General features: G+C 37.7%; 2 long non-coding RNA genes across 4 annotated transcripts in view; one reads left to right on the top strand and one right to left on the bottom strand.

Moving 5' to 3' along the window:
- LOC135229559 (uncharacterized) overlaps positions 1-18,139 on the top strand; it is an 847,392-nt gene that overhangs the window by 126,987 nt on the left and 702,266 nt on the right. The gene's annotated exons all lie outside the window — the stretch shown is intronic.
- Positions 2,595-18,139, bottom strand: part of LOC135229561 (uncharacterized) — a 690,153-nt gene continuing 674,608 nt past the window's right edge. The window contains exon 4 of the long non-coding RNA XR_010320250.1: positions 2,595-8,540. This is a non-coding gene — a long non-coding RNA (uncharacterized LOC135229561). The remainder of the gene's footprint in view (positions 8,541-18,139) is intronic.

Raw genomic sequence — 18,139 nt, forward strand, 5'->3', positions numbered from 1 at the left:
GAAAAACTGAGATTATGGCTGAGAATTTTCTTCAAATGATTAATGATATCAAGTCACAGATCCTAGAAGACTTACAAAACCCAAACCAAAAAAAAAAAAAACCCACTGCCGTCGAGTCGATTCTGACTCAAAGCGACCCTACAGGACAGAGTAGAACTGCTCCGTAGAGTTTCCAAGGAGCGCCTGGTGGATTCGAACCGCTGACGTTTTGCTTAGCAGCCATAACACTTAACCGCTACGCCACCAGGGTTTCCTTATAAGACCCATGTAGGGTAAATACAAAGAAATTCGTATCTAGGTACATCATAGTAGAACTGCTGAAGCTAAAGACAAAAAACCCCACAAAAAACAAATAATTTAAAACTACTTAAAGAATAGAAGAGATTATCTTTAAAGGACAAACAAAAAAACTGACTGATGACTTCTCTAGAGAAATAGCGACAACCCTACGATAATAAAAAAAAAGACAATAAGATGATATATTTAAATTATAGAGAGAAAACACATGGCAACCCAGAACTCTATGCTGAGGAAAAACATCATGAATGAGCAAAGACCTTTTGTTTTCAGACAAACAAAACGTGGATAAGTTAACATCAGCATGCCCACATTAAAGAAAATTCCAAAGGTATTCTTCAAGCAGAAAGAAAATAAGGTGAAAGGCTTAAGATGCAAGAAGGAATGAAAGTTAGTGAAACGAGTAAAAATAGAGGATTACTGACTGCATAACATAATAAGAATAGACATTATTGGGTTTAAAATATGTAAGAAATTAGAATTTATGATAACTACAGCCTTTTGACTTTAATGGCTGTATGCTCAGGAAACATGCTGTGTAATATTTTGATGTTTTGGATTCTGTTAATGCTTGTTTTGTGGCCTAATATGTGGTCTATTCTCAAGAATGCTCCATGAGCGTTAGAAAAGAAGTTTTACTTGACTACCGTTGGGTGAAGTGTTGTGTTTAAGTCTATGAGACCAAGTAGATCTTCCGTGTCTTTACTGAGCTTCTTTATGGATATCCTGTCTGTCATCAGAAGTGGTGTGTTGAAGTCTTCTACTATTATTGTGGAGCTATTTCTCTTTTCAATGCTGTTTGAGTTTGTTTTGTGTATTTTGGAGCCCTATCATTGGGTGTATAAGTATTTATTATGATTTTGACCTCCTGGTATATTGACCCTTTAATCATTATATAGTGTATTTCCTTTTCCTTTGTGGAGGATTTTACTTTAAAGCCTATTTTATCAGAGATTAATATTGCCACTCTTATTTTTTATTGTTGTGTGCTTCATGTATGTGTATATATATATATATTTTTTTTCATTCTTTGAGATTTAGTTTGTTTATGTCTTTGAGTCTATGGTGTGTCTCTTGCAGTCTGCATACAGATGGATCATGTTTTCTAATCCATTCTGCTACTCTCTGTCTCCTTATGGGTGCGATTAAACCATTTACATTTATCGTAATTATTCATAGTTAACGAGTTTTTTTATGAGTTTAGTGCTGTCATTTTCATCTTTTTTGTGTATGTCTTGTTGGCATTTTCCTTATTCCATTTAATTTTCTCTGTTGAGTCGTTTTTCTTGGTGCATTTTCTTTCCGTCCTCTTCATTTTTGTTGCCTTTGTATTTACTGCTAATTTATTTTTTTCTGTGCTGAATCGTTTTTCTTTTTAGTCTTTCATCTTCTTCCTTGTTGCTTTTGTATTTGCTGAAAATTTATGTTTTCCTTGCTTTTTTTTAAATTTTAATGTGTAGGATTGTTAGTTTCCTTTGGGTTACCTTAACATTTACCTGTTTTTCTAAATTTAAACCAATCTTTTATTTCCTTATATCGTCTTGACTTCCTCTCCGTATGAAAAATCTATGACTACATTATTTAGTCCCTCTTTTTTGTGTTAATGTTGTCATCTTTTACAGATCAATGTCTCTGTTTCTATATTTTCAGTGTTTTAGCTTTCATTTATTTGTGACGTCCCTATGTGGGTTGATATCTGGTAGTTCTGTCCCGTGTTCTAGTTTTGGGTTGTTAGCTGATGTTATTGATTTTCTAACTGGAGAACTCCCTTTATTATTTCTTGTCATATTGGTTAGGTTTTTAAAAATTCCTTAAACTTCTGCTTGTCTGGAAATGTCCTAATTTCACCATCATATTTGAGAGACAGTTTTGCTGGATATGTACTTCTTGGCAGGCAATTTTTTTTTTCCTTCAGGGCTTTGTATATGTCCTTCTTGCCTGCATGGTTTCTGCTGAGTAGTCCAAGCTTAGTCTTACTGACCCTTCTTTATAGGTGACTTTTTGTTTATCCCTAGCTACTCTTAAAATTCTCTCTTTATATTTGGTTTTGACAAGCAAGATTATAATATGTCCTGGTGACTTTATCTTGGCATCTACCTTGTGTGGGGTTCAGTAAGCATCTTGGATAGATATCTTCTTATCTTTCATAAGATCAGTGAAGTTTTTAGCCAAGAAGTCTTCAACAATTCTCACTGTGTTTTCTGTTATCCTCCAACCCCCACCTCGATTCTGGTGTTCCAATCACTCTTGATAGAGTCCCACATAATTCTTAGAGTTTCTTCAATTAAAAAAAATTATTTTATCTGATTTTTCCTCAAATAACTTGGCGTCAATTGCTTTATCTTCAGTCTCACTAATTCTGACTTCCAGTGCCTCAATTCTGCTCCTCTCATTTTCTATTGAGTTGTCTAATTCTGAAATTTTATTGTTACTCTTTTGGATTTGCTTGCTATCTTTCTATGGATTCTTGCAGCCTGTTACATTTGTCATTATACTCTTGTATAACCTTCTTAAGTTCCTCTGTTGTTTTATCTGTGTGTTCCTTGGCTTGTTCTTCGTTTTGCCTGATCTCCTCCTGCATCTCTTGAAGAGCTCGGTCTCTTAATCTTTTAAATTCTACCTCCGGCAATTCCTGGAATTTCTCTTCATTTGGAAGATTTCTTGATTTGTTGTTTTGGGAGCTTCCTGAATCCATCATGGTCTGCCTCTTTATGTTATTTGATATTTACACTTGTCTCTGAGCCATTAGTGAGTTATTATATTCATTTATTTTATGTTTGCTTGCTGAGTCGGAATCTACTTGACGGCACTGGGTTTGGTTTTTTTGTGTGTGTGTGTGTGTACTGTGTCCTAGCTTCTTGTTTTATTTTGATATGCCCAAATAGGCTGCTTGGGTGAGCTAGTTTGATTATTGGCACCTTTTGAAGTTCTTACATCCTGTCACCAGGTGATCAGAGCTGTTACTAGGTATGTGAGCCTAGGAGCCCTTTTACATTCTTGTATGGATTCAGCTCAGGTATCCAGGTAGTCGGTCACCAAGTGTGTGGTGTAGGCTCTTACCTACAGTCCTACATATACAGGGTTGATTGGTGTAGGTACAGGTGTCTGGCTACTGTGGGGGGGATGACTGCCCCTGAGTGTCTGGGAGGAAAGCATGTCCCTGTTCCCTAGAGCACATAGGTGGGTGGGTTTTGCAGCCAGACCATGGTCACCCAATGCTGTTGGTTGTAAGGACTGGGATTCACCACTTACTCTTGGACTCCTGAATTGGGTGGCTAGGTGGCATGGGTGGAGCCACCAACCCTCAGGTCACTGATATGGGTAGGTGAGGACTCTGCTTAATTGGCAGAACGTTGTCAAATATCAGAAATCTGCCCCTCCACTTTATAGCTGATACAGTTGAAAATAGGCTTCAGGTATTTACCCTGTTGTAGTGTGCTAATGAGAGCCTATGCTGTTGAAATGGGCCCACACAGATCTGTGCAAGGGTGAAAGGCATTCAAACTCCTTGGACCCCTTATGTCTGTGCCTTCCCTGAGTTCCTGGCTTAGGGAAGCTGGCAGATTATTTTTTGTTGTTTGTTCCTGCTCCAGGGCATGTAATAGTTCCTACTTTGGCCCAGGGGACCCAGAAATAGCTGAAGCTGGTCCAAGACTAAAAACAGAGAGGGAGGAAGCAGGTAAATGGGAGAGGTGTTCTTCCCAAAGGGGATGATTTTTGATTTGTGTGGCATTTTAAATGCATGTACTTATCTTTTGCCAACTTAGCACTGCTTTTCACTGCTTATGGAGGCTTGTGTAGGCTTTCCACCACTCGGTCTCTTCAGATGTGGAAAACATGTCCCGAGTGTCACTGCTTGCGTCACCGCACATGCCATCCGATCCAGCCTGCAGGGTGCTGGTTTCTGCCGGGTCAGGTCTGTCAAACTCTCACTGCTTCTGAACCATATTCCCCTCCCCCTGCCACTAAGTCCAATTCTGTAACTTCACCTTTGATGTTCAGGGCTCCTAGATTGTCATATATAATCGATTTACTTCTCTGGGTCTTTGTTATAAGAGGGGCTACATAAAGCATCTGACTACTCTGCCATCTTGGCCCCACCCCTACAAGAGACATTTTTCATCACATTCCTGAATCTGACACTATCAGAGAAACTTATCTCTGAGAAAATGAAATAGGGATGAGGCAGTAGGCAGAACAAACCCGTTGGGTTGGAGTCAATTCTGATGCATAATGACCCTATAGGTCAGAGTAGAACTGCCTCATAGGGTTTTCAAGGAGCGGCTGTTGCATTTGAACTACTGGGCCAGAGTATATTTGGAGCACTGGTGGTGCAGTGGTTAAGAACTCAGCTGCTAACCAAAAGCTTGGCAGTTCGAATACATTAGCTGCTCCATGGAAACCCTATGGGGGCAATTCTACTCTGTCCTATAGCGTTGCTGTGTGTTGAAATCAATTCACCAGCAATGGGTTTGGTTTTTTGATTTACATGCCTACATGAGTAAAATTTGACTTGAATCTCTAAACTTAATTCTAACGTAAGAATGATTTTGTAGCACTTCTCCATAAAGGTTTGTCTTAAGTCATCAGGATAAAAACCAAACCCACTGCCGTCGAGTCGATTCTGACTCATCCCAACCCTATAGGACAGAGTAGAACTGCCCGATAGAGTTTCCAGGGAGCCCCTGGTGGATTTGAACTGCCTTCTCTCGGTTAGCAGTCGTAGCACTTACCCACTATGCCACCAGGGTTTCCTCATCAGGATAAGCCTGTGCTAATTTATTGGATACCTTCAGGAATTCTTCATCAGTTATATTCACATTAAGAAGGAAAAAAATATCAGAAGGAACTTCATACATCCTTACCCTTCATTTCATGCAAGATTCAAGTGTGTCAGTGATGGTGGTTATGTAAAATTGATTCCTGGCACTCAATACTTCTGGAGCATTTCTGTCATTTACTTGTTTCTTCTAATGCTTCTGCAACAATAAACTGCTTGATAATCAGTATTTGGCAGTATTTGTTTTATTGTGTTTTCAAAATATTCTCTTATGTAAATATCTTGTTAATAGCTGGTAGAGATCTATGCATGTCTATAAATTTACTTCTGAATCTTGGAGAACTGACTCGTCAAATGAAAATGATACAATATATTATTATACATAACAAACATAAATACATGGTCTGTGTTTACATTTCGTTGGCGACGTTTTAAGCTTCTGTTCTGGTATCGCTTTTTTGTGACTGGTCTTCAGCAATATTCTCTATGGCACCTAGAATCTGGGTGTGTGATTCCAGGATTGCACTCGTTGCTATAGCATGTGCTTCCCAGTGGGTATTAGAAAGACATTTTAATGGTGATCATTGCCTATGAATAGCTCATCGGTGAATAGAGATGGCAAAAAATTTGTAAAATATCTGAATAGAAGACAAAAATCATTTTTTTGACAAAAATCCATTGTGATACATCCTACAAAATTAAGTGAATATGCAGCACCTTGGTATGAAAATGGCGTATTCATTACATTCCAGAATTTTCCGTTGCATGCCTTTATAATGCAGTGACATTTCACAGAATTGTCATGGGATTGGTCTCTGCACTTAGAAAAATCAATTTTGCAAACTTCGCCTAATTAGTGAAACACTTGGTTTGCAATGTCTTTGAGGGCTAATGCGCTGTGTTCTCCTGACTCGCTTGGTTCATGTTATGCCTTCTTTCCCTCAAGCTTCTTCAGTTTGTAATGGAAATGTCTAGCTTGTTCCTTTTATGCCATTGTACCTTTGGAAGCAGATAACTTGTGTCCTAGATTTCACAGATGAAGAGGGATTTTTGAATTTTGGACTTGATTTAAGACCTTTTCTATGCTATGATGGGATGAGGAAACCCTGGTGGCGTAGTGGTTAAGTGCTACGGCTGCTAACCAAGAGCTCGGCAGTTCGAATCTGCCAGGCCCTCCTTGGAAACTCTATGGGGAAGTTCTACTCTGTCCTATAGGGTCACTATGAGTCGGAATCGACTGGACGGCAGTGGGTTTGGTTTTGGTTTGTGATGGGATGAATATGTTTTCCATTTGCAAGAATGTGATTTTGGGGGGGCCAAAGGGTAGAATGTCATGGATTGAATTATGTCCCCCCAAAATGTGTGTATCAACTTGGATAGGCCATGTGAAGTTGTCCTCCATTTTGTGATGGTAATTTTATGTTGAGAGGATTAGGGTGGGATTTGAACACCTCCCTGATCCGAGATACAGGGAGTTTCCCTAGGGTGTGGCCTGCACCACCTTTTATCTCTCAGGAGATGAAAGGATAGAGAGTTGGGGACCTCATACTACCAAGAGCAGAGCATGTCCTTTGGACCCGGGGTCCCTGCACCTGAGAAGCTCCTTGACCATGGGAAGATGGAGGACAAGGACCTTCTTCCAGAATCAACAGAGAGAGAAAGCCTTCCCCTGGAGCTGACGTCCTGAATTTGGACTTGTAACCTACTAGACTGTGAGAAAATAAATTTCTCATTGTTAAAGCCATCCACTTATGGTATCTGTTGTGGCAGCACTAGGTGACTAAGGCAGCGATGATTTTAGCTTCTGTTTTGGAGTTTCCTTTTTGTATCTGGTCTTCAGCAATATTCTGTGTGGCACCTAGAATTGTACTTGTTGCTATAGCATGTGCTTCCCAATGTGTATTAGACATTTTAGTGCTCAATCATTGCCTGAATATGTTTTAAGAACAGCTCATCAGTGAGTAGAGGTGGCAAAAAATTTGTAAAGTAACTGAATATTAGAAAAAACTTCAATTGCCTTTGGACAAAAAAAAATCTATTGTGATACATCCTACAAAATTAAGTGAATGTGCAGCACCTTGGTATGAAAATGGCATATTAATTTCATTCCAGAATTTTCTGTTGTATGCCTTTATAATGCAGTGACGTAATGGCAGCATTGTTATAGGATTGGTCTCTGCACTTAGAAAAATCAATTTTGCAAGCTTCGCATTATCAGTGAAACACTTGCTTTGCAATGTCTTTACCAGTATGATTTCTTAAGCTAGGAAATGTGATAAATCACCACACAGGTTTTCTATCTGTTGGAGATACGGATCTTTAAACAATACTTAGCTGGCCTGTATGAGAAGGCTCAGAAGTGGAATCCACAGACAAAATGAAATATCGAGCTATGCTTATTTCACTGACAGTAGTTGATTGAACTTCATCACTTATCAAGATTATAAATTTTTTACACATTATTTGAGAATTATAGGATGGATTGCCCTTTCCTGTGTTACCATATTTTGAGATGTGACTTGCTAAAAATAGATCAAATGAGCAACAAGTTGAAGTCAACTTTAAAATTTTCCATTTCGTGGGGACCCAAAGACTTCATTTCTTTTTCATGAAGATAGTCCACATTCAGTGATTGTTATGACAACAATGACACATTATAAAATGTCTTTTCAATACTGATGTTCATTAATTTGTGATTCCAGTTCATAAGTTAAGCCAGAACAAATGTGTTTGGTTTAAATATGATAACATGATCTCTGTGAATTGAACTATTTTCATGTTTACTGATCCGATTCAATTTGCACCAATTGCTAAATTCATCTGTAACAATTCGAGAATTAAGTGAGGATGACAGGTTTGTTTGGTTAGTAGGTTTGCAAACAAAACAATACAGGGAGCTGACTGATGGAGATTGCAGTAGCCACTCCCTCTTATAATTTTCATCATTAACTTTGCACTCTAGAAAAAATTCTGGCTATAGAACTTTGTTTACCATCCAGGAATTTTCAACACAAATTTACAAGTGGACAACTGTAATGTTGAGAATCACTTGGGCCTCTTTTGATCCAGTAATTTACTTCATTGAAAGAAAATTATTCCACAAGGCAGGATCTGCATTTCTGTTATTTATGGGGTCTGCAGATGTGACAATTTAATATTCTTAGTTTCACTTTCTAGATCATTACTAATTTTTTTTTTTTTTTACTACAGCAAGAAATGGATGCAGAATTTGGAACAAATCCTGTTATATTTGTATTGCCATCCTTAATTTCAGCACTAGTGGTACTAGTAGGATGATTCCCACCCATAAGCACGTACCTTTAATGGAAGAAGTCTCTGCTGATTTATTACATTCTAAAAAGGAATTTTGGGATTGTCTTTAGGGATTCACAAATCATTTTCTTTTTATCTCCTGCAGGCTTCCATTTTTGCACTCCACTTAGTTATTGCCATTTCATTTTGCCTGGATATAAAATTATGTCACTTTTTAAATTTGATTCTACCATAACAATAAATTTGAATAATAGAAAGTAAATTTATAAAACAGGAAGTTTATAAAATAAAATTTAATTTAGAATTTAGACATTAACACAAAAAATTTGTATTTGAAAATTAAATAACTCATTGCTGTGGATTAAATTTTAACTAACAGTGACCCTATTGGACAGAATAGAACTGCACAGTAGGGCTTCTAAGGAGAGGCTGGTTGAAACCTTTTAGTTTCAGCCAAGCTCTTAACCAAATGTTCCACCAGGGCTATATTTGAAAATTAGTAAGTAAAAACGTTAATTTGGACCATGAGATTTTGTTCTTCAGGTCTTAGATAGTCCAAAGAAATAGTACATGATATCCTTCTCCATGGACTAATTCCTCCTGAAAACAGGTCCAAAGTATGTAGGATGTAGTCTGGCCATCTTTGCTTCTAGGCTAGGGTACGTTCTGGTTATACTTCTTTCAAGATAGATTTTTTCGTTCTTTTGGCAGTTCATGGTGTATTCAGAATTCTTCACCAACACGACAATTAAAAGGCATCAGTTCTTCTACAGTCTTCCTTATTCATCAGCCAGCTTTCCCACACATACGAGGCCACTGAAAACACTGTGGCTTGGATCAGTTGCATCTTAGTTTTCAAGGTGATGTCTTTGCTTTTCAACACTTTAGAGGTCTTTTGCAGCCAGTTTCCCTAATGCAATGCATCTTTTGATTTCTTAACTGCTGTGTCCATGGGTGTTGATTGTGGATCCAAATAAAATGAAATCCTTGACAACTTCAATCTTTTCTCCGTTTATCACGATGTTGCTCATTGGCCCAGTTGTGAGGATTTTTGTTTTCTTCATGTTGAGGTGCAATCTCTACTGAAGGCCGCGGTCTTTGATCTTCATCAGTAAGTGCTTCAAGTCCTCTTATCTTTTAGCAAGTGGGGTTGTGTCATCTGCAAAATGCAGGTTGTTAATGAGTCTTCCTCCAACCCTGATGTCGTGTTCTTCGTATAGTCCAGCTTCTCAGATTATTTGCAGATTAAATAAGTATTGTGAAAGGATACAACCCTGACACTCACCTTTTCTGACTTTAAACCACGCAGTATCACCTTTTTCTGTTTGAACGTCTACCTCTTGATCAGGTTCCTCATCAGCACAATTGAGTGTTCTGGGATTCCCACTCTTCGCAATGTTATCCATAATTTGTTATGACCCAAGCAGTCAAATGCCTTTGCATAGTCAATAATACACAGGTAAACATCTTTCTGGTATTCTCTGCTTTCAACCAGAATCGATATGACATCAGCTGTGATATCCCTCCTTCCATGTCCTCTTCTGAATCCTGCTTAAATTTCTGGCAGTTCCCTGTCAATGTACTGCTGCAGCTGCTTTTGAATGATTTTTAGCAGAATATTACTTGCATGTGATATTAATGATATTGTTTGATAATTTCCACATTTGGTTGGATCACCTTTCTTAGGAATCGACGTAAATATGGATCCTTGCCAGTTAGTAGGCCAGGTAGCTGTATTCCAAATTTCTTGGGATTAGACAAGTGAGCGATTCCAGTGCTGCATCCATTTGGTGAAACATCTCAGTTGGTATTCCATCAATTCTTGGAGGCTTTTTTTTCTCACCAATTCCTTCAGTGCAGCACGGACATCTTCCTTCAGTATCATCGGTTTCTGATCATATGCTACTTCCTGAAATGGTTGAAGGTCGACCAATCCTTTTTGGCATAGTAACTGTGGGTATTACGTTCATCTTCTTTTGATGCTTCCTGTGTCATTTAATATTATACCCGTAGAATCCTTCAGTATTGCAACTCAAGGGTTGAATTTTTTCTTCAGTTCTTTCAGCTTGAGAAATGCTGAGTGTGTTCTTCCCTTTTGGTTATCTATCTCCAGATCTTTACACATGTCATTATAATACTTTTTCTTCTCAAGCCACCCTTTGAAATCTTCTGTTCAGCTCTATTACTTCGTCATTTCTTCCTTTCACTTTAGCTACCCGACATTCAAGAGCAAGGTTCAGAGTCTCTTCTGACATCCGTTTTGGTCTTTTCTTTCTTTCCTGTCTTTTAAAGGACCTCTTGCTTTCTTCATGTATGATGTCCTTGATGTCATTCCACAACTCACCTGGTCTTCAGTTGTTAAGTTTAACACGTAAAATGTATTCTCGAGGTGGTCTGTAAGTACAGGTGAGATATACTCAAGGTCATATTTTGGCCCCTTTTGACTTTTTCTAATTTTCTTCCGTTTCAACTTGAACTCCCATATGAGCAATTGACAGTCTGTTTCACAATCGATCCCTGGCCTTGTTCTGACTGATGATATGAGTTTTCCCATCTTCTCTTTCCACAGATGTAGTCAGTTTGATTCCCGTGTATTCCATCTGGTAAAGTCCACGTGTATAGCTGCCGTTTATGTTGGTGAAGAAAGATATTTGCAGTGGATGAGTCACTGGTCTTGCAAACTTCTGTCATGAGATTTCTGGCATCATTTCTATCACCAATTCTGTATTTTCCAACTACTTTTCCTTCTTTGTTTCCAACTTTAACATTCTAAAGACCAGTAATTATCAATGCATCTTGATTGCATGTTTGATCAATTTCAGGCTGCAGAAGTTGTTTAAAATCTTCAATTTCTTTATCTTTGGCATTAGTGGTTGGTGCATAAATTTGAAGAGTCATATAAACTGGTCTTCCTTGTAAGTGTATGGGTATTAGCCTATCAGTGACAACATTGTACTTCAGGCTAGATCTTGAAATGTTCTCTTTGATGATTAACGTAACGTCATTCTTTTGACTCTGGTGGAATATCCATGTTTGTAAGACTGCTCACAGACTGTTTCACCAGAGAGTTTTCCGGTACTGCAATATCTACCACTAATCTCTGTGATCCGTGTGAATTGGCAAAATAAGAATAGTACTATAGATGTCTTCCAAATACAGAAAACATAATTATGAAAATGTTCTTGCTGTTGATTATGTTCTTTACCAATTTGTTCGTATGGGATTTTTGATACTTCACTTGAAAAATGAGTCCAAGGTACTGTGATGTGATTGTTTACTTTGTGTGGCCTTTCTAGCCATGGTCTTATAACATCCACCCTGGTGCTTGGGCAGGACTGTGTGATAGGGTAATTGTGGCTCACCAAGGGGATTGCTTAGTTTTCCCTTCAAAGAGAACCAGTTCCAGAGCAAAGAGGAGGATTCAACTCCCATCAAGGAAGAACAGCCAGGAGCTGAGCATATATTATGGACCTGAGATCCCTGCACTGAGAAGCTCCTAGAAGCAGGAGACTGAGATAGAGAGAGGAAGCTGTAACCCTGAAGACGGTAAGATGCCATGGCAGGAGAGACCAAGCAACAGGGACCCGGCTATAGGAGATGATGGCCCAGGGAGAAGGAAAGCTGAGTGCCTTTGGAGAGAGGCCGGCCCAAGGCCAGGCAGAGGCACGCCTGTGAGCACAGGAGGGAAGAGGCTGTCCTGATAGAAGAACTGTATTCTGAGTGTCTTTGAGCCTGAGCTATAACTGTTACTTCCCTAATAAACCCCATAATCATGAATATGGACTGCGAGCTCTGTGTGGCCATTGCAATGAATTATTGAACCCAGCAGAGAAGTAGGGAGTGCTGTGTGAGGGACAGTTGGTGTCAGAGTTAGTGAAGATGGTGGAGAGAGGATAGTTTTTTCACCAATGCCTTCAATGCAGCTTCGATTTCTTCTTTTTATACCATCAGTTCTTGATCTTATGCTACCTCTTGAAACGGTTGAAAATTATCCAGTTCTACTGCAGTAGCTATATTAATATCAGACAAATTATACTTCAGAAAAAGGAGTATTATTGGGAATAAGTAGGGACATAACATAATAAAGGTTCACTTCTCCAAAAAGATACAACAATCCTAAATGTGTACGTATTTAACAACAGGGCTCCAAAATACAAAAACTAATAAATCTGAAAGGGGAAATGGACAAATACGCATTTATAATTGATACCAATACTTTTCTATCAACAATTACTAGAGCCCTGCTAGTTGAAGTCCAAAGCATCTGTGTGATGTCTATGTGTGTGTACATATGTGTGTGTGTATGTATATGGTATAAAGACAAGTAATACAGAAATAAACATAGATAGATGTTGTAGTCCTTGGGAGGTGCAAACGGTTAATGCATTCAGCTGCTAACCAAAATGTTGGAGGTTTGAGTCCACCCAGAAGGACTTCGGAAGAAAGGCTTGGCGATCTACTTTTGAAAAATTAGCCATTGAACTGACACACTTGAGTGTCAGTACTACTCTGACACACATGGGGGGAGGGGTCACCATGAGTCAGATCAGCTTGATAGCAATTGAATGATTTTTTTATTCATTCTGCCAATATTTGTCTTTTAATTGGTATCTTAGGCTGGGTTCTCCAGAGAAGCAAAACCAGTGAGATATATATTTAAATAGATTTATATCAAGGAAATGGCTCACGAGGCTGTAGAGGCTGGTAGGTCTCAAGTCCATGGGTCAGGCTGGTGGCTTCTCCTGACTCACGTAGATGCAGGGACTGCAGAACTCAAGATCTGCAGGTCATACAACAGGTCTGTGGCTCACAGGCTGCAAAGGCTGACAAATCTCAAGATCGGCAGGTAAGCTGGCAGGCCGTGCCTCACAGACTGCGGAGGCTGATGAATCCCAAAATTGGAAGGTAAACTGAAGGTTCAAATCCCAAAAACTTGAGATCAGATGAAGAGGAGCCAGCTGCAGGATTCAGAGTGAGCAAAAGCTCAAGAGCCTTGCCAGAAAGTCCACCTATATTGGATGCAGTCCACACCCGCAAGGAAACTCCCTTACATCTGATTGGCTACTCACAGCAGATCCCATCATGGAGGTAATCGCATTATATCACATCTCATCATGGAAGTGATTTCATCCGTATACGACTGCTAAACTACATCGTAACTGCCAAAGCACTGAGAATCATGGTCCGACAAAGTTGACACACAACTTTAATGATCCCAATTGTGAATTTAATCTATTTATATTTAAAGCGATTAATGATAAGGAAGGACTTATATCTTCTACTTTGTAGTAGGTCATATATGTATTTTGTTGCTCATTTTCTTCACTACTGTCCACTTTTGTGTTTGACTGATTTTTTTCAAGTGTACAATTTTGGTCCTCTCCTTATTTCCTTTCCTTATATTTTTTAACTTCTTAGTGGTGACCATGAGGATTACAATTAAGATCTTATATTTATAACAATCTTCTTTTAATTAATATAAATTTAGCTTCAACAGTATACAAAATTTTGCTTTTATTCAGCTCAGTTACCTCCCCTACTTACGTTGCTGTTACAAAAATTACGTCTTTATACATTGTGTGTCCATTAAGAGAGATGTGTAAGTATTTTTATGCATTCATGCTTTAAATCATATATGAAAAAAAGAGAGGCGTGATATAAAAATATTACTGACTTTGTTTTATCTAAGTAGTTACCTTTACGGAGTCTTTGTTTCTTTTTATGGCTTCCAGTTACTGTCTAGTGTCCTTCCATGCCAGCCAGAATGATTCCCTGTGGCATTTCTCATAAGACAGTTCTGCTACTAACACACTCCCTCAGGTTTTGTGTATCTGGGCATGTCTTAATTTCACCTTCATTTTTGAAAGATAGTTTTGCTAGATATTGACATCTTGCTTCATAGTTTTGTTTCTGTATTTTTTTTTTTTCCAGTGCCTTAACTACATCATCCCACTATTTTCTTGTCTCAATGGTTTCTGGTGAAAAATCAACAGTTAAACTTGTTAAGACTCTCTTGTACATTAGGAGTCACTTATCTCTTACTGCTTTCAAGTTTCTGTGTTTGTCTTTTGACATTTTGATTATGTCTGTCTGTGGATATCTATGTATTTATTGTCCTTTGAGTTTATTGAGCTTCTTGGATATCTAGATGACATTTGGGAATCTTCCAGTCATTACGTTTTCAAATATTCTTTCTGTCCTTTCATCTTTCTTTCCTTTCTGGGACTCCTTAATGAGTATATTGGTATGCTTGATGTTGTCCCGCAGGTCCCTTAGGCTCTGTTCATTTTCTTCATTCTTTTTCCTTTATGCTCCTCAGTTAGAACAATTTCAGTTGTGCTTTTTCAAGTTTACATTTTCCTGCTTTCTTGCTCAAATCTCCTGTTGAGCTCCTCTAATGAAATTTTTATTTCAGCTATTCTACTTTTCAGCTCTGTAATTTCTTTTTGGTTCTTTTGTGTAATATTTCTTTATTAATATTTTCTACTTGTTCATACATTCTTCTCTTGGTTTCCTTTTTTTTTTTTTTTTTTTTTGGTCTATGGTTTCTTTAGCTCTTTGAGGAAATTTAAGACAATTGTTTTAAAATCTTTGTCTAGTAATCCCAATATCTGTGTTTCCTTAGGGATGCTTTCTGTTCATTCTCTTCTTTCTTCTTAACAAATGAACCATCCTTTTCTGTTTCTTTTTATGACTTAAAATAGTGTGTTGAAAACTGGATATTTTAAACATTATAATGTAACTCTGGAAATCAGATTCCCTCCTGTCATTAGGGTTTGCTTTTTTTCTTTTTTTTTTCTTAAATTGTTGAGGGCCAGTCATCCATTTGCTTAGTGATGTTCCCAAACTATTTCTGCAAAGATTGTATGTCTTCTCATGTGTGGACACTGAAGTTCTGTTCTGTTATCTCAGCAGTCAGTTCATGACCTGACAGTGATTTCTTTAAAAGCTTGTAGCCAAAAAGAAAAAGGAACATTATCCCAGTCTTTGCAGATTGGCTCTGAACTGGGGCGTTCTTTCAATGCTAAGCAAGAGTGCCTAAAACTCTGCCTTAGCCTTCACTTCCTGCCCCCATGGAGCCCAAAGATCAGCCAGAGGTGCAAGCCCAGAGCTTTGTCAGGATCTTTATGAGCATGTCTTCATCCTTAGGCAAGAACATTGCACTCCAGATTCCTCAGTATATGTGGTAGCCTTTCAAAGCCCTTAAACCACCAAGCATCTTCCTCTCAGCCTCCTTTTTTCCAAGCTTTTGGATGTCTCTGCTGTTTTCTCTGTCCTTCATCCTTTGACTCTGGAGGTAGGACCAATTCTTTGAGGTTTGTACTCCTCAGTTTCCATCACATCATACATTTTTTCTTGTGTGCTGTTGAGTCAATTCTGACTCATAGTGACTATAGGATGGAGTAGAACTTCTCCAAAGGGTTTTTAAGGCTGTAATCTTTATGGAAGGAAACTGTCATATCTTTTTCCTGTGGAGTAGTTGGTGGATCAGATCAAAAGGTTTAACAGCTGAGTGCTTAACCACTGCACTACTGGGGCTCCTTTTGACATCATGCATCATAATAGACTTTTAACACACCCCTCAGAAACATAGAAGCCCATAAATTATCAAGGATACAGAAGATTTAACATGTATAAAAATACCAAATTGATATATGTATATGTGCGTGCATTATCTAACCACTAAAGAATATACATTCATCTCATGCACATACATAGTGTTTATAAAAATTGACTATATACTGTGTTATAAAGCAAGTTTCAACAAATTTCAAGAGTCTGCAATAATATAGAGGATACTATGTAAGAACACCATAATTAAAAAAGAAACCATCTTAGAAAAAGAAAATACAAAATCTCCATGTCCTTGGATATTTTAAAATACTATGAGTCAAAAAGACATCATGATGAAAATTAGAATACATTTTGAAGTGAACAATTATGAACATAGTGCATGTAAAAAGTTGTGCAGTACAGACAATATAATATAGGAAACTTATAGCCTTAAAAATATAATTGGAAGAACAAATCTTGAAAAATAAGTGAGTTAAACATCCATTCAAAATGTTGGGAAAAAAACAGAACAAACATTCATAGAAATTTTTGTTTCTATTAATGATTGAATACATGCAACAGACGATCAACGAAGACTAAAGTTGATTCTTAGAAAATGCTAGTAAAATTGACAAACTTTAGGCAAGATTGATCAAGAGAAAAAGAATGAAGGTATAAATACCGAATATCAGGAATTAGAAAGAAAATGACTACAGATCTTGCAGAACATAAAGATAACGTGAGAATGTTATGAACCATATTAGTCAATAAATTTGCAAATTTAGGTAAAGTAGGCAAACGTATCATACCATGTAAGTTAATAACAACGATTCAGGAAGAAACAGGAAGCAAAAGTAATTCCACAACTGTTAATAGAATTGAATTAGAGCTCAAACTATTCTCAAAAAGAAAACTTCATGTCAGATGGCTTTTCCTGCAAATTCTGCCAAATATTCAAGAAATATTTCACAAATTCTTCAATATAAAATGAAATATATACCCAAACTCCTTTTTAAAGCTTGTAGAATGAATATTGATACCAAAACCTGACAAGAGCAGCACAAGATGCGAAAATTACAGGCCAATGTCACTGATGAACATAGATGCAAAATATGAAAATAAATAGGCAAAACAAATGCAGCAATACTGTAAAGAAGATTATATTATGACCAAGTTGGGTCTATCCCAAGAATTCAAGGTTAGTTTAACATTCAAAAATGAATCAGTATAATTTGCCATATGTACAGGAAAAATAAATGTGGTTATATTAATAGGTGTAATAAAATAAGTATTTGATAACCTTCAGCATCCACTCATGTTTTTCAAAAGAACATCTAGCATGCCACAAGACCAGAAGAACCAAAATGTTCCTGGCTACTGTCGCTGAACATTTTGATCAAAGAGTCCATAGAAAAGCCCTGATCAAAAGGGGGAAAATGCAGAACAGAATTTCAGATTCTCATGAACCCCAGACTTTTTGGAGCCATTGAGGGTGAATGAACTCCTGAAACTATTTCCGTGAGATATTCTTTAAACATTACACCAAAAGCCTTCCCTTGAATTATCTTAAAACTGAAGTATAAAAAAGAAAAAACCAAACTGTTGCTGTTGAGTTGATTCTGACTCAGAGACCCTGTAGGACAGAATAGCACTGCCCCATAGGGTTTCCAAGGTGCAGGTGGTGGATTCAAACTGCTCTTCTTTTGCCTGGCTACCGTATCACTTAACCACTGTGCCACGAGGGCTCCAGAACATTAGCTACTTAACTAATAAAAATGGTCTACCTTGAGCATATGCTCTTTTAAGAACTGTCTACATGGCATCAGATTGACAACAGCTACTGAAAAGATTAGATAGGAACCTTAAGGAGCAGTGGGTTTATGTTAATGACAGAGGAACAACTCAGAAAAGGAGGGTAAGAATGGTTGCACAACTTGAATGTAACCGATGTCATTAAATTGTACAGGTAGAAACTGTTAAGTTGGTGTATGTTTTGCTGCATACATTCTCCACCACAAAAAATTAATTTACAGGTAATAATTAACAAAAAATGTCAAGGAGAGCTAAATATTTTGAAAATAAGACAGATTTGCATGTGAGGGAAGGAGTGGGGTGAGGTGTTTTAGATTAATAGTCAGAAGGCTTATGGGAGCAGGATATTTGAGGAGATAACTGACCTATATCAAAGGAGAGAATAGCTGTATGAAGTTCTGGAGGGAGGATATTGCCAATAAA

This window comes from Loxodonta africana, unplaced genomic scaffold (genome assembly GCF_030014295.1).
Source record: "Loxodonta africana isolate mLoxAfr1 unplaced genomic scaffold, mLoxAfr1.hap2 scaffold_39, whole genome shotgun sequence".
NCBI lineage: Eukaryota > Metazoa > Chordata > Mammalia > Proboscidea > Elephantidae > Loxodonta > Loxodonta africana.